We start from the raw sequence: 12287 nt of genomic DNA, 5'->3' as shown, positions 1-12287 counted from the left end.
CATTTTAAATGGTTACTATAAGAGACATATAAGAACAATGTTTAAAGAACTCATTCATGATAGCTTTATTTTATATAACCCAAACTTTACTCTTCTGACTGAAAGTTTCATTAATCTCAATTTTAAGGGAGGAATATTAATATTAAATAATATTTTTTAATGTATTTCTGTTTGGAAACATCTGATTCAGTCTTTGATTGTGTGACTTCGGAGTAAATGGTGGATTGGATTTACCAACCTACATGGTCATTAAAAAAATCTAATGATCTGGCATTTCTCTGATCATTACTGACAGGTCAAAACTTCATGGGAAGTCATGTAACCTAACTTATTTCCTTTTTGGATATGTAGCCTGTGTGCCCTGTTTGCTTTATTTCTCATCCCAACATTCCTAGAAAACTTTTTCATGACTTTTGTCATTGCTCTACAACAGAGATGTGTCTGGATAATTTGACCTGGAGGGACAGCTAAGACTATTCCATGCATAGGGCCACTGAAACATCCAAGGAGATTGCTCAAGCTTCATAAATGTCACTCTGATTGTTTTATCTGGTTGTTATAGTAGATATTTATATCTCATGACTATCAATTTTATTTAATTCCTATGCATTCCATTTGGTGAGGACCATCTGTATCGTAGTCATTTGCATTGTTGAAAAAAGCTTTCTGCAACAAAGTCGTTGGTCTTGCAAAATTCTATCTTGTACTCTCCAGTTTCATTTCTGTCACCAATCCATGGTTTCCAGCTGCTGTTCCTACCTCTTTTTCCAACTTTTGAATTACAATCACCAATAAATTAGCAACGCATCTTGACTGCATGTTCAATAAGTTTCATATTGAAAAGTTTCCAGAATACCTCAATATCTTCATCACCAGCATTAATGGTTGGTTTGTAAATATAATTAATTGTATCAGCTGGACTTTTTTGTAGGCATATAAACATTATCCCAACATAGCATTGTACTTTAAGATAGACCTTGAAATGTTCCTTCTGATGATGAATGTGACACCATTCTAGGATTTGTTATTCCTGGCATGAAAAATATATGTATTTCCAATGAGTATCAGCTCACTGATGCTTAGAATATCAATCTCTTGTGATTGATCTCTTGTGGTCCAATTTTATTTTTGATGATTTCTAGTTTTCCTAGATTCATACTTCATACATTCAACAATCCAATTATTCATGGATGTTTGCAGCCATTTTGTCTCATTTTGGGTCATGCCCCATTCCCAAATAAAGGTCCCCAAAGCTTTCCGCCATCACATCATTAAGGTAGACTGCCTTTAGGAGTCAGCTCTTCCCCACTCTTATTTTGAGTGCCTTCCATCCTGAGGGGCTCATCTTCTGACATTACACCTGCTGCCATTCATAAGGATTTCAATGGCTAGATCCTCAGTAGTGGAGAGCCTACTCCTCCTTCATTGTCTGCTGTTCATCTGCAAGCTCTGCTGAAACACGTTCACCTTGGGCGACCCTGATGGCATTTGAAATACCAGCGGCATTGCTTCCAGCTGCACCGTAACATGCAAGCCACCGAGCACAACAAACTGGCAAACAAGAGGTGATGCATTCAGGTGGTGCATCCAGTCTGTGTGTCACATAGCCCTTGAGGGTTGTGGTGTTATTCCTCTGTTTAATTTTCTTTAAAAAATATTATCATGAAGTGCACCCAACCCAGCAGAACCAGTGCTAATGATAGCAACAGCAAGAGGTGAAGAAGAAGTATTAATTTGGAAGTAAAACAAAAGATTATTTAACAAAAAAACAGTAAAAAAAAATTAACACCAAAACAGTGAGTGCAGTTGTTTGCAATTTAATCATGTTAGTAACATATCCAAATCATACAAATCCTACTTCACAGATTATACCACAGATATCAAGTGACATATAACAGTAAAATGATAGCTTTCTCAAATAAGTAAGAAATCAGTCGGGACTCTCTTGGGGCTCTCCTTCCCGATCAGGGTGTTTCAAATGTTCGACTTAGGATCCTTTCCCCACCTGTCCATTGATCACTCATGGAGTTCGCGGTTTGTATGTTGTCATTAGTTGATTCTGACTCATTGTGACCCCACCTGTGCAAAGCAGAAATGCCTCTTTGGGTTTTCAAGGTTGTGATCTTCCAAAGCCGAATGCCAGGCTTGTGCTCCAAGGTGCCTCACTTCTTAAAAAGACAACTGATTTTTGAACTACTGGATAGTTCAAGGGGGAAAAGTCTTAAAGGACAACTGATGCTATGGCAAGGCGATATGTGGAGGGGCTCTGAGAAATTGTGGAAAATGGAACTAAACAATAAAGGAATTTGTCCATGAACTTTTTGTAGCTGCTTCATACACGGAAAACTGAATCATCTCCATTATTTCCTGCCATATCTAAAAATTAATTAGAAATTTATGGTAGACTTAAATATAAAAGCTAAAATTGTAAAACTTCCAAAAGAAAGCATAAGATAAAATTTCCTATCCTTGGGTTAACCAAGGGGTTGGGGCCTGGCAGACTATTCACTAGGAATGATCTTTTAATGAAGAGGGTGGACTATCTAGGGTCCTATTTGGTTTGAGGTCTAAGCTGTGCTGACCCACATGCTCTGAATAACTGGCACATTGAACTGAAATTGCCCGGTTTCTGTTTTCATTCTGGGTTAGTACCCAGAGAAAAAGAGGAGGAGGATTACTGGCACTCCTGACTAACAATGTCCAAGAACACATGAGTCTAATGTTTTGTTTTCCTTGGACATATATATTACTATCTTATTGAAGGCATGACAAGAATGAATAATAATGGTTTATAAAACTTCTGATCTCTCTGGCAGAAACCTGATAAGATTCACAAGGGGCCACTAAGGCAACTATTATGTCCAGCCTCTTCTTGGTAACTGTCTGTTTTTTAATCTATGTTGTGATGTTTGTGTTTAAGCACTCTCAGTTAATTCCTGGGGTGATGTGGAGAACTGGCAGTTTAACACAACTATCAGAACCCTATCAGGGTCTGTGCCCTCCGCCATCTTCCTTTTCCAATTCAACTTTGGCAAGATAGGCAGAATTAGCTCCAATAATGCCATCAAAGGACTCCCCTACTGGCATGGCCCCTTGGTCACCAAAGCAGCAGTCTGATTCTCTGAAACATGAAAAGTGTCCCCAGCTTAACAATGCATCAGTCTTATCCTTTCCACTCCCTGGGAAGCTCTTGTCCCATCCATTAGGCAAATCCGGGTCATACCCACGAATGGCAAAGCATCTATCAAAGGAGGAAAACCGAAGCGAAGAAAAACACTTCAGTTTAACAAATGAACTAAAAGAATTGCAGAGCCACCCACTGAGTGCAGAGCTTTGAGCTCTGCTTTAAATGCAATCTAAAGTTACTCGCTGGAGAAATTGTATCACAGGGAACATTTCCATAAGATGAATAAATTGTGGTCATTGGTTAGAGAAATTGCAAAGGTTCTCTCCTATTAGATGTCCTGTAAACCTACATGGTGTGATTTCTTACATTTTCAGAGGCTCAGTAACAGACATTTGAAGACATAAAAACCTCACTGTTGGTCATCTGGTGACACTCAGTCACAAAAATTGCAGTCTTCAATATGGATTACAACACAATGTAAACACAATCAAAATCCTCACAAGTGGAACAATAGGTGGCATTTCACCCCATTTGGGACCACAACCAATGCTCATGAAGGCAGCAGTCAAGAGATTAAACGATGCATTACATTTGGTAAATCCACGGCACAAGTGTTGACAAGCCAGGCGCTACTTTGAGGACTAAGGTGCATCTGACCCAAGCCATGGTGTTTTCAGTGGCTTGTAATCCATATTGAAGGTTGCGATCCTGGATCTTCATCAGCCAATGCTTCAAGTCCTCATCACTTTCAGCAAGCAAGGTTGTGTCACCTGCATATTGCAGGTTGGTAATAAGCCTCCCTCCAATCCTGAAGCCCCTTTCTCCTTCATAAAGCCGAGCTTCTCTGATTATTCTCTCAACATACAGAAAGAATAAGTATGAGGAGAGGATACAACTCTGACTCACATCTTTCCTGACTTTAAACCAAGCACTCATTCTGCTCACACAACTCCCTCTTGATCCATGTAGAGGTTCCCCAGGAGTACATTGAAGTGTTCTCAAATTCTAATTCATTTAAAAATAATAATTTTATTGAGGGCCCGTACAACTCCTTTTTTAAAAAAATTTTTATATGGTTTTTTAAAAATCATTTTATTAGGGGTTTATACTACTCTTATCACAACCCATACATACATCAATTGTATAAAGCACGTTTGTACATTCATTGCCCTTATTTTTCTCAAAACATTTGCTCTCCACCTAAGCCCCTGACATCAGCTCCTCATTCCCCCCCTCCCTCCCTGCTCCCCTCTCCCTCATGAACCCTTGATAATTTATAAATTATTATTTTGTCATATCTTACACTGTCTGACGTCTCTCTTCACCCACTTTTCTGTTGTCCGTCCCCCAGAGAGGAGGTGAAATTTTAATTCTTTTCAAGGCTACCCATTGTTTATTATGGTCCACACAGTTGAATGCCTTTGCATAGTTAATAAAACACAAATAAACATCATTCTGAAATTTAGTCAAGATCCATCTGACATCAGAAATGATCTTCCAAACAAACAAACAAAAAGAAATGATATTCCTTGTTCCACATGCTGTTCTGAATCTAACGTGAATTTCTGGCAGCTCCCTGTCAATGTACTGCTGTACCCATTCTTGGATGAGCATCAGTAAAATTTTACTTGCATGTGGTATTCATGATAATGTTCTATAATTCTTCTTTGGCCTTCCTTATTCAATGTCCAACTTTCACATGCATATGAGGCAATTGAGAATACCATGGCTTGGGTCAGGTCCACTGTAGGCCTCACGGTAACATCCTTGCTCTTCAACACTTTAAAGAGGTCTTGCATTTTTAATCTCTTCACTACTGCTTCCATGAGAATTGATTGTGGATTCAAGCAAGATAAAATAAATCCTTGACCACCTCAAATTTTTCTACTTTTATTATGATGTTGCCTAATAGTCTAGTGCAATCCTTAACAGACGAGTGGTGGCAGTAACCTGTAATGGCTTTATTTTGTAACTTCAGGGGAGAGCCGCCATTTCCTCTGGCTAATTTCTCCATCTTTTAGGCAGTCCGGTTGGGGTCCAAACATAGAAACACACTTAACTCAAAGAGAGTCTTCAGTGGGATTGATGTGTGGATGGTGGGTAAAGACATTGTCTTTCTCCTGAAGTTTCTGGCTTGGGCGTATGAGTCACTGCAGCAGGTGACGGCCATCTTCAATGACATTTGAAAAGAACCTGACTGAACAAGAAGACAACTGTGTGAACACAATGTATGGACGAGGTGAATGGGAGAAACGCGGGTTCTGTGGATTTGGAGTTTCGCATTCGTGGCTCTTCAGTTCCAGTGCTCGGCTCTTCTTTTATATTTTGAGCAACACAGTATTTTTCTCTACCTGAGCCTGAAAAGGCATTTTTTCCGTTTTGTTTGCCCCTTGGTATATATAGCTGCAATCCAAACAGTCTTGAACAAAATGCCTGCACTAAGAAACTGTGTATGATTTTAAGAGATGATGAGCCAGTAGGAGAAAGACACAGGAAAAGCATATTGTAGAGTGATCATTGAGAGTCAAGACAGAGGACACATTGGGGTGTTGAGGGAAGGGAAGGGACCTATGCCTGGAAATAGAGGGGACGACTGAATCCACAACAAGCACACTGCAAGCCTGTCCATTGTGACTCATGGTGATGCAAAGCGTAGTAGAGGGAGCCTGCTGTTAATCAGTGCTGGGAAGGTGACCTGGCTAAACTTGTTTAAAACTTGGTTTGCAGAAAAACTCAAATGTAACAGCCACCCCCCACCTCCCTTGCAGTAAAAGTCACCTTTAAATTTAAGAATGTTCTAGATCAGCAGGTTAGGAAAAACAAAACCAGCAGAGTCCTTCAGATAAGGGATGGAGCCTGCTGCCTGCGGGAGGGACAGATGCCTGTGGTTTCTGTGAACCAGGCCTCCTTCTTCCCAATGCTGAAGCCCTCTGATCATTATATTTAAATAAAAAATTCACTGTTAAAATTCCATCAATTTGCCACATAGGTTAGGGTACATCACCTGCTCGCTTCTCACTGAATCTCTGAAGCAGTCTTGGGAGTTTCCAACCCTGCCGCTTCCTTCTGTCAAGCCCTGGAGAAATACACTTAGAATTTCTCAAGTCCACCTGGTCTCTGCATTTGGCTAAATCAATGACAGGCATCCTGGATCGAATCAGCTGGCATCCATAGCAACCCGATAAGCCAGAATAGAAGTGCTCCACAGGATGTTTAAGGCTGCAATCCTTTAAGGAAGCAGACTGCTAGATCTTTCTCCCACAAAGCAGCTGGTGAGTTGAAACCACTGACCTTCTCTTTAGGAGCTGCGTGCTTCGACCCCTGTGCCACCAGAGACCCATAGAGGGTAAGGGAAAAGCTCCAGGCCCACTGCCAGAGAGTCGCTACTGACTCACGGTGGCCCCCTGTGTGTTTCTGAGCCTGCAACTGTTCACAGGAGTGGAAGCCCAGTCTCCCTCGCAAGGAGCAGCTGGCAGTTTCGGTAGTAACACAACTTAGCATGAAGGACTCCATTTTGGTTAAAACTGCCAGCACCAGGGTGGTCCTCTCCTCCCCCCACTCCCGATATCCTGAGGACCTTGACTCTCTTGAGATGTCTCCAGACCCCTCCTAATATCCTGCTTGCCCAATAAGCAAGACATGGAATCCATCCTGCCAGACTCTAATGCATCACCTGCAGGCGTTCCCTCTTAGCCCCTCCCCATGTCTTGCCTACGGGATAAGCAACGAATGTGCCTGGCTGAATGTTCCGCCTTAATCCAGCCTTAACTGTTATATAAAATCCTCTGCTTCCTTTGTAGGGGGTCGAGAGTGAGTTAGACATTAGTCACCTCTCCAGCTGTAATAAAGGAGTTTAGCTTTATTAAAAGTGATGTGATTTGAATCTTGTCTGAGTCACAAGAGATTCAAACTGTCAACCATGGGCATCATAGACCAACACATAACCAGCACACCACCAGGGCTCCATAGAGGGAAAGGAAGGCAGTAGCAAAGACTAGGTAGGCACCAAGAAGAGGTTTATCTGACATGGACCAGATTTATGAGACTTTTGGTAGAATCTGCAATTGCTAGGCTTTTCGTACGTTTATTTTAGAATTTAACATTAACACTTTAAAAATTCCCTCTGGTGCTAATGACAGCACAATCTTGTCGGTGATTGCTGTGTGCTGCTGACTTGATTTCCACTCATAGCAGCCCTGTTGGACAGAGTAGGGTTTCTCAGAGACGACTGCCTAAGGTGACCAGATTTAAAGCGGGACACCATTGACCGGCTGGCGGTTCTTGATAAAAAAATTTGGTCTATATGGGCCAAATAGACCGTTCCCTAGCTTGTCGTGCATTCTTTCCAAAAATCAGGACTTTTTTAAAATGCCAAAAATCGGGACTGTCCCAAATGAGCGGGATGTTTGGTCACCTTATTTCTTCTGCAGAGCAGCTAAAGGTTTCGAGCCACTGACCTTTCTGGTAGCGGCTGATTGCTTAATCACCGTGCCACCAGGGCTCCTTTTTCAGTGCTTGAAGACTGCAGGTGTTTTCATCTGAGCAGGCAGGTTGACACCTGGAGTTTGAAAACACTGAAAAGTCACTGAAGAGTTTTACACTGTGTAGATGGGAGGTGGTGCTAGGTCACATTTGAATATTTAGAATGATCTCTTTGGCCATTGTGTAGAGAATGGATTGAATGAGAACAAATACAAAAACTATGTGCCAGGATTGCTCTAGATTCTGGAAGTGGTCTTGAACAAAAGGATAACATTGCTGTCTCCAGAGAGCTCCCCATTTTAGTGGAAGAGGTAGACAATAAGCACACATGAATATACTCATGTATGCATAAGAGAGACCTGCACCCTTTTCTCATAAAATTTGAATGAAAAGGTAATGTATTTTTTCATGATTTTTTTGGAAAGCTCCTTCCCAAAATAGATTCCAGCTGATGATATGCGCTAGGACAAAAGTAAAGCAGAGCATGGGGGTATGGAGTGCAGGGGTTTAGGAATCCAGGTTGCTGTTTCTTTACTGGAATTGTCTCAGGAAAATCCCATTTAAGCAAAGACCTGGAGGAAATCAAGGAATTCCAGGTAAAAGTACAACAAATGCAAGGTAGGTGTGTCTGCAAAACAGCAAGGAGACCAATAAGGCTGGAGGGAAGTAAGCAAGTGGGGAAGTGGTAAGAGATGAGAAAGAAAGGTGGTAAGAGTCAGCGCATGCAAAGTGCTAAAGACCAGTGAGAGATGTTGTCCTCGACAGTGCACGAGAGGAGATGCCAATGGATGATTTTGAATAGGGAAGAATCACAACCTGAAAGAAGTTTGGAAATATTCACTCAGTTGCTTTGTGGAGAATAGACTTTGGTGTGGGGAGTGGGGCTAGGACAGGGAGAGCAGTTTGGAAGCTATTTGTATTAAACTAGATCAAGCCTTCTCATCTTCAGCACTACTGACATTTTGGACCACATAATTTTGTTGTTCTTGTAGGATAGTCCTGTGTATTGTAGAATGGCTAGCAGTATTCCTAGGCTCTACTATAAGCTAGTAGCAACCCCTTCCTCCTGCTGTGACAACCAAAAATGTCTACAAACATTACCAAAATTCTCAAGGGAATGAGGTGGGCAAAATCAACTGCAGTAAAAAACCCTTGATATAGATGAAAAATGATATAGACATGGAGGAGTGGTAACTGTGGATAGGGAGACATAGTAAGAGCCTCAATGCAGGCTGAAGGTAAGACACACAAGCTCTGTTGATACATTAAGTGTGGAATGTGTAAAAAAGATGAATCAAGATGGTTTCAAGAATTTTGACTTGACCCAATGGGAGCATAAAACTGCCATTTACTAAGATAGAAAAAAAAAACAGCAAGAAGGTCAAATTTGAAGAGAAGTCAGGAGTTAGGGTTAGGATATGTTGAATTTAGGAAACCTGCTGAATCCCAAAGGAGATGCCAAGTAGGCAGTTACACGTATACCAAAGCCTAGAGCTCAGGGATGAAGTCAGGCTAAAACTATAAATGGGAGAATCATTAACATGTATATGACATTTCAATACATGATATTAAACAAGCTTATCTAGGTAGTGAGTACGGGTAAAGGAGGTGTGCTTAGCAGATGTTATACACTGTACGATCCCCTTCCTTTCAATGTAGCAAGGACCCGGGAGTTGTTTCTATCCAGTAGAACATGGCAAGGTGATAGGAGTCACTCCTGGGATTCTATTCCAGCCCATAAGACTACTTTAATAGATTGAAGTGAGAGGCTCTTTTGCTGACCTTGAAGGAGCAGTCATGCTGCAAACTTTCTGGGGAGAGGGCCACTTGACAGAAACTGCATGTGGGGCTCTAAGTAAAATGCTGGGACCCTCACTTATGCTGGCACAGGGGAATTCATTCTACAAACAACCTGAGTGATTGTAAAAGTAGATTCTTCCCCAATTGGGCTTCCAAATGAGAACACAGCCTGGCCAATAGCTAGAGAAAGAATATGAGCAGAGGGCACAGTTAACTTGCGGGCGGAAACCAGGAATGCTGCTAAATAATCTAGATTGCAGGTTGTTGTTTTCAAAAAGTTTTATTCAGATATAATTCACGTATCATATACTTCCAAAGTTCATTTATATTCAAAAAGAGTTGTATATACATCACCACAATCAGTTCCAGAACATCCTCCCGACTTTGTATTCATTGTCTGCTCCACATTTCCCTCCAACCTCCCCTGCTGTATTGCCAATAAGCCATTATACCCGTTATTGTCTCTATACATCTGCCTATCCAGTGCTTCTTATCATAGAAAACATACTCATAAAAAGCAATTTTTTAAAGAAGAAAAGACCACAATATTAAATAAAATAAACCAGAGGAAAAACATCCTTGTCAAAGAAAAAAGCAGGCAATATTGAAAACTAAAACAAATCCAAATGTGTCCAAAGGGAGATCAAATAACCAGGTGCCATATTTAAGCTTAATTAAGTCTGCCATAATTGAGTTTATAATAGTCTCACTTTTCTCAACTGTGGTCCAAGATGATCCATCGGAGGCTTAATCTATGTAGGGATCGTGCAGATGGATTTGGGGGCTTCCACTGTTATTCATAGCTGCCTGCAATTTGGGTGTTGACCATTTAAGCTCTGGTAAATTTACCATCATCGTATTTGAATGTTGGTATTTATCATCCTTGTATCACACAGGATGATGTGCTTCTTCCATGGAGACTTAGTTGACATCTCACTCAAATGACTGCTTGTTTGAATATAAGCCTGTGGTAGTTATACATTTTCATGTCAAGTTGTTAAAAAAATGAAGGAGTGGAGTCTAGCCTGTCAATTAAGTCACAGCCTGATGGGCGTGGCCCTTGTGGGCGTGGCCTTCTCATGAAGATTCTGGGAACTTTGTCTCTCTTGATTCTGCCAATAAAAGAGGCGGGCCACTCTCTTTCTCCCTCTCTGCATCACATTCCAGTTGACAATTCCACATGGAGCAATACTGATGGCAGACAGAGCCCTGGAGATCTGTCCACTGCCATTGGATCCACAGGATTGTCCACCTACTGGCCTGTGATCTTCCTGCATTTGGCATCATTTCATGTGCTGTGCTAGTCTAAAGAGGAATTTATGGGCTAATATCAGACTTTTGGGCTAATATTAAACTTATGGGCTTGATCTGAACTGGGCTGGGATTTTTGTTGATACTACTTGATAAGTTCTCTCTTACACATATATGAGTGCCTCTGGATTTGTTTCTGTAGTCTACCTGATCTAACATATTATGGTACCTTGGAAGTGGGGTACTAGAGGAACAAATCATGAAGATGGAGAGTGGATGTGTGTCTGACCTCTGCCTCAGGGTAGTTTTTCCTCTTTAGCCAGAGGTCAGATGTGACCATGCAATTTCCTGGGTTGTTTTCTGGAAAGAATGTGGAAGTTAAAGTTTTGATTATTTCCTTTGGTTGTTGTCTTTGGTTATTCTGGTTTGAAACACCAAAAATAGATGTGATGAATATATATTTTGAGCTCAGGGGGAGAAATCTCCCCCTGAATTTCTTAGAGACCATGCTGCTTAGTGAAAATGGGTGACAGAAGTCAAAATGGCTGACAGAAAGCCTGGTCCTGGCTTGATGCTGTCAGAGGCCTAAGGCCATATCTTGTATCAATGGAATAGTTTTAGACAAGAATTAAGATAAGATAGATAAGGATTGAATTTGAAATGAGTTTAGGATCTGTCTGTACTAGGTTTATACTGCTTTCTTCTGCTTATTGTTATTGATATAATGATTGATAGAAATAATTATTAGAAAGTATAACTAGAGAGTTTGTAAGCCTACTTGCTTTCAGCCATCAATTTGACTCTTTACATGGGTTAGGACAAGCCTACAAAGAAGGCTCTGAAAAGATAAGCCCCACCCAGTGCTTTGGAATACTCAAGATATTTTCACTCAAAGAGACTTGCCTAGGAGGCTGTTGACAGACTGAAGAAGAAAAAACAGGTTCTTGGATTGGTTTAGACTTAAGTGCAAGCCCCAAATCCATTAACTTGCCTATGAATTATATATGTCTCTGGTTTACTTTAGAGACCTTATTATCATTTCATGATAAAAAACATTGCCAATGTTCCCTTAAGGTATAAGGTAATTCTATTGTTAGTGTCATTAATTTATCTAATGGTATAGAATTACACATGCTATTGAAAGAAAGGAAGTTATGTAAGTATAGGAAAATATGGAATGATTCAAAAATGTGTGTGTTAGCATTATTCAGGGGCCGTGCTGATCTTCTCTATGTAGCTTCAATTTTTGTATATGTTCTGCTGACGTGAGCTCTAGAATACATGTTGACTAAAACGAACCAAGAATGGGGAATGAAAACAGGAAGACCAGATGTGCACACCAGTGTTTTCTAGTAGTGTTTGTGTTTGCTCACATACACTTTAATAGAATTTAGGTTCACCTTCAACATTTTTAAGTTTACATCTGAAATTTTTCATCATCAGTTTTTATAACTCTTTTATTAGTTAGTTAGAGATTCAAAATATGAAATAGTCTCAAAGGATGGAATTGATTTAATTTGAATGGATTTTTTTCCTAATACAATTTTATTTTTAATAATAAAAATTGTGTTTGCATCTTTTTTATTGAATAAATCACACTGAGTACAAAATTAACAGAAATATATTT

At 40.4% G+C, this 12287-nt stretch overlaps 1 non-coding gene across 1 annotated transcript; it reads right to left on the bottom strand.

Moving 5' to 3' along the window:
- Positions 1-11826: 11826 nt before the first annotated feature.
- LOC115872425 lies at positions 11827-11931 on the bottom strand. Its single transcript, XR_004047830.1, has one exon. It is a non-coding gene; the product is annotated as a U6 spliceosomal RNA (small nuclear RNA).
- Positions 11932-12287: the final 356 nt, after the last annotated feature.

This window comes from Echinops telfairi, unplaced genomic scaffold (genome assembly GCF_000313985.2).
Source record: "Echinops telfairi isolate 266 unplaced genomic scaffold, ASM31398v2 ScPeMD7_7424;HRSCAF=8462, whole genome shotgun sequence".
NCBI classification, from domain to species: domain Eukaryota; kingdom Metazoa; phylum Chordata; class Mammalia; order Afrosoricida; family Tenrecidae; genus Echinops; species Echinops telfairi.
The sequence above is the reverse complement of the archived record's forward strand: the minus strand, read 5'-3'. Positions and strand labels throughout refer to the sequence as shown.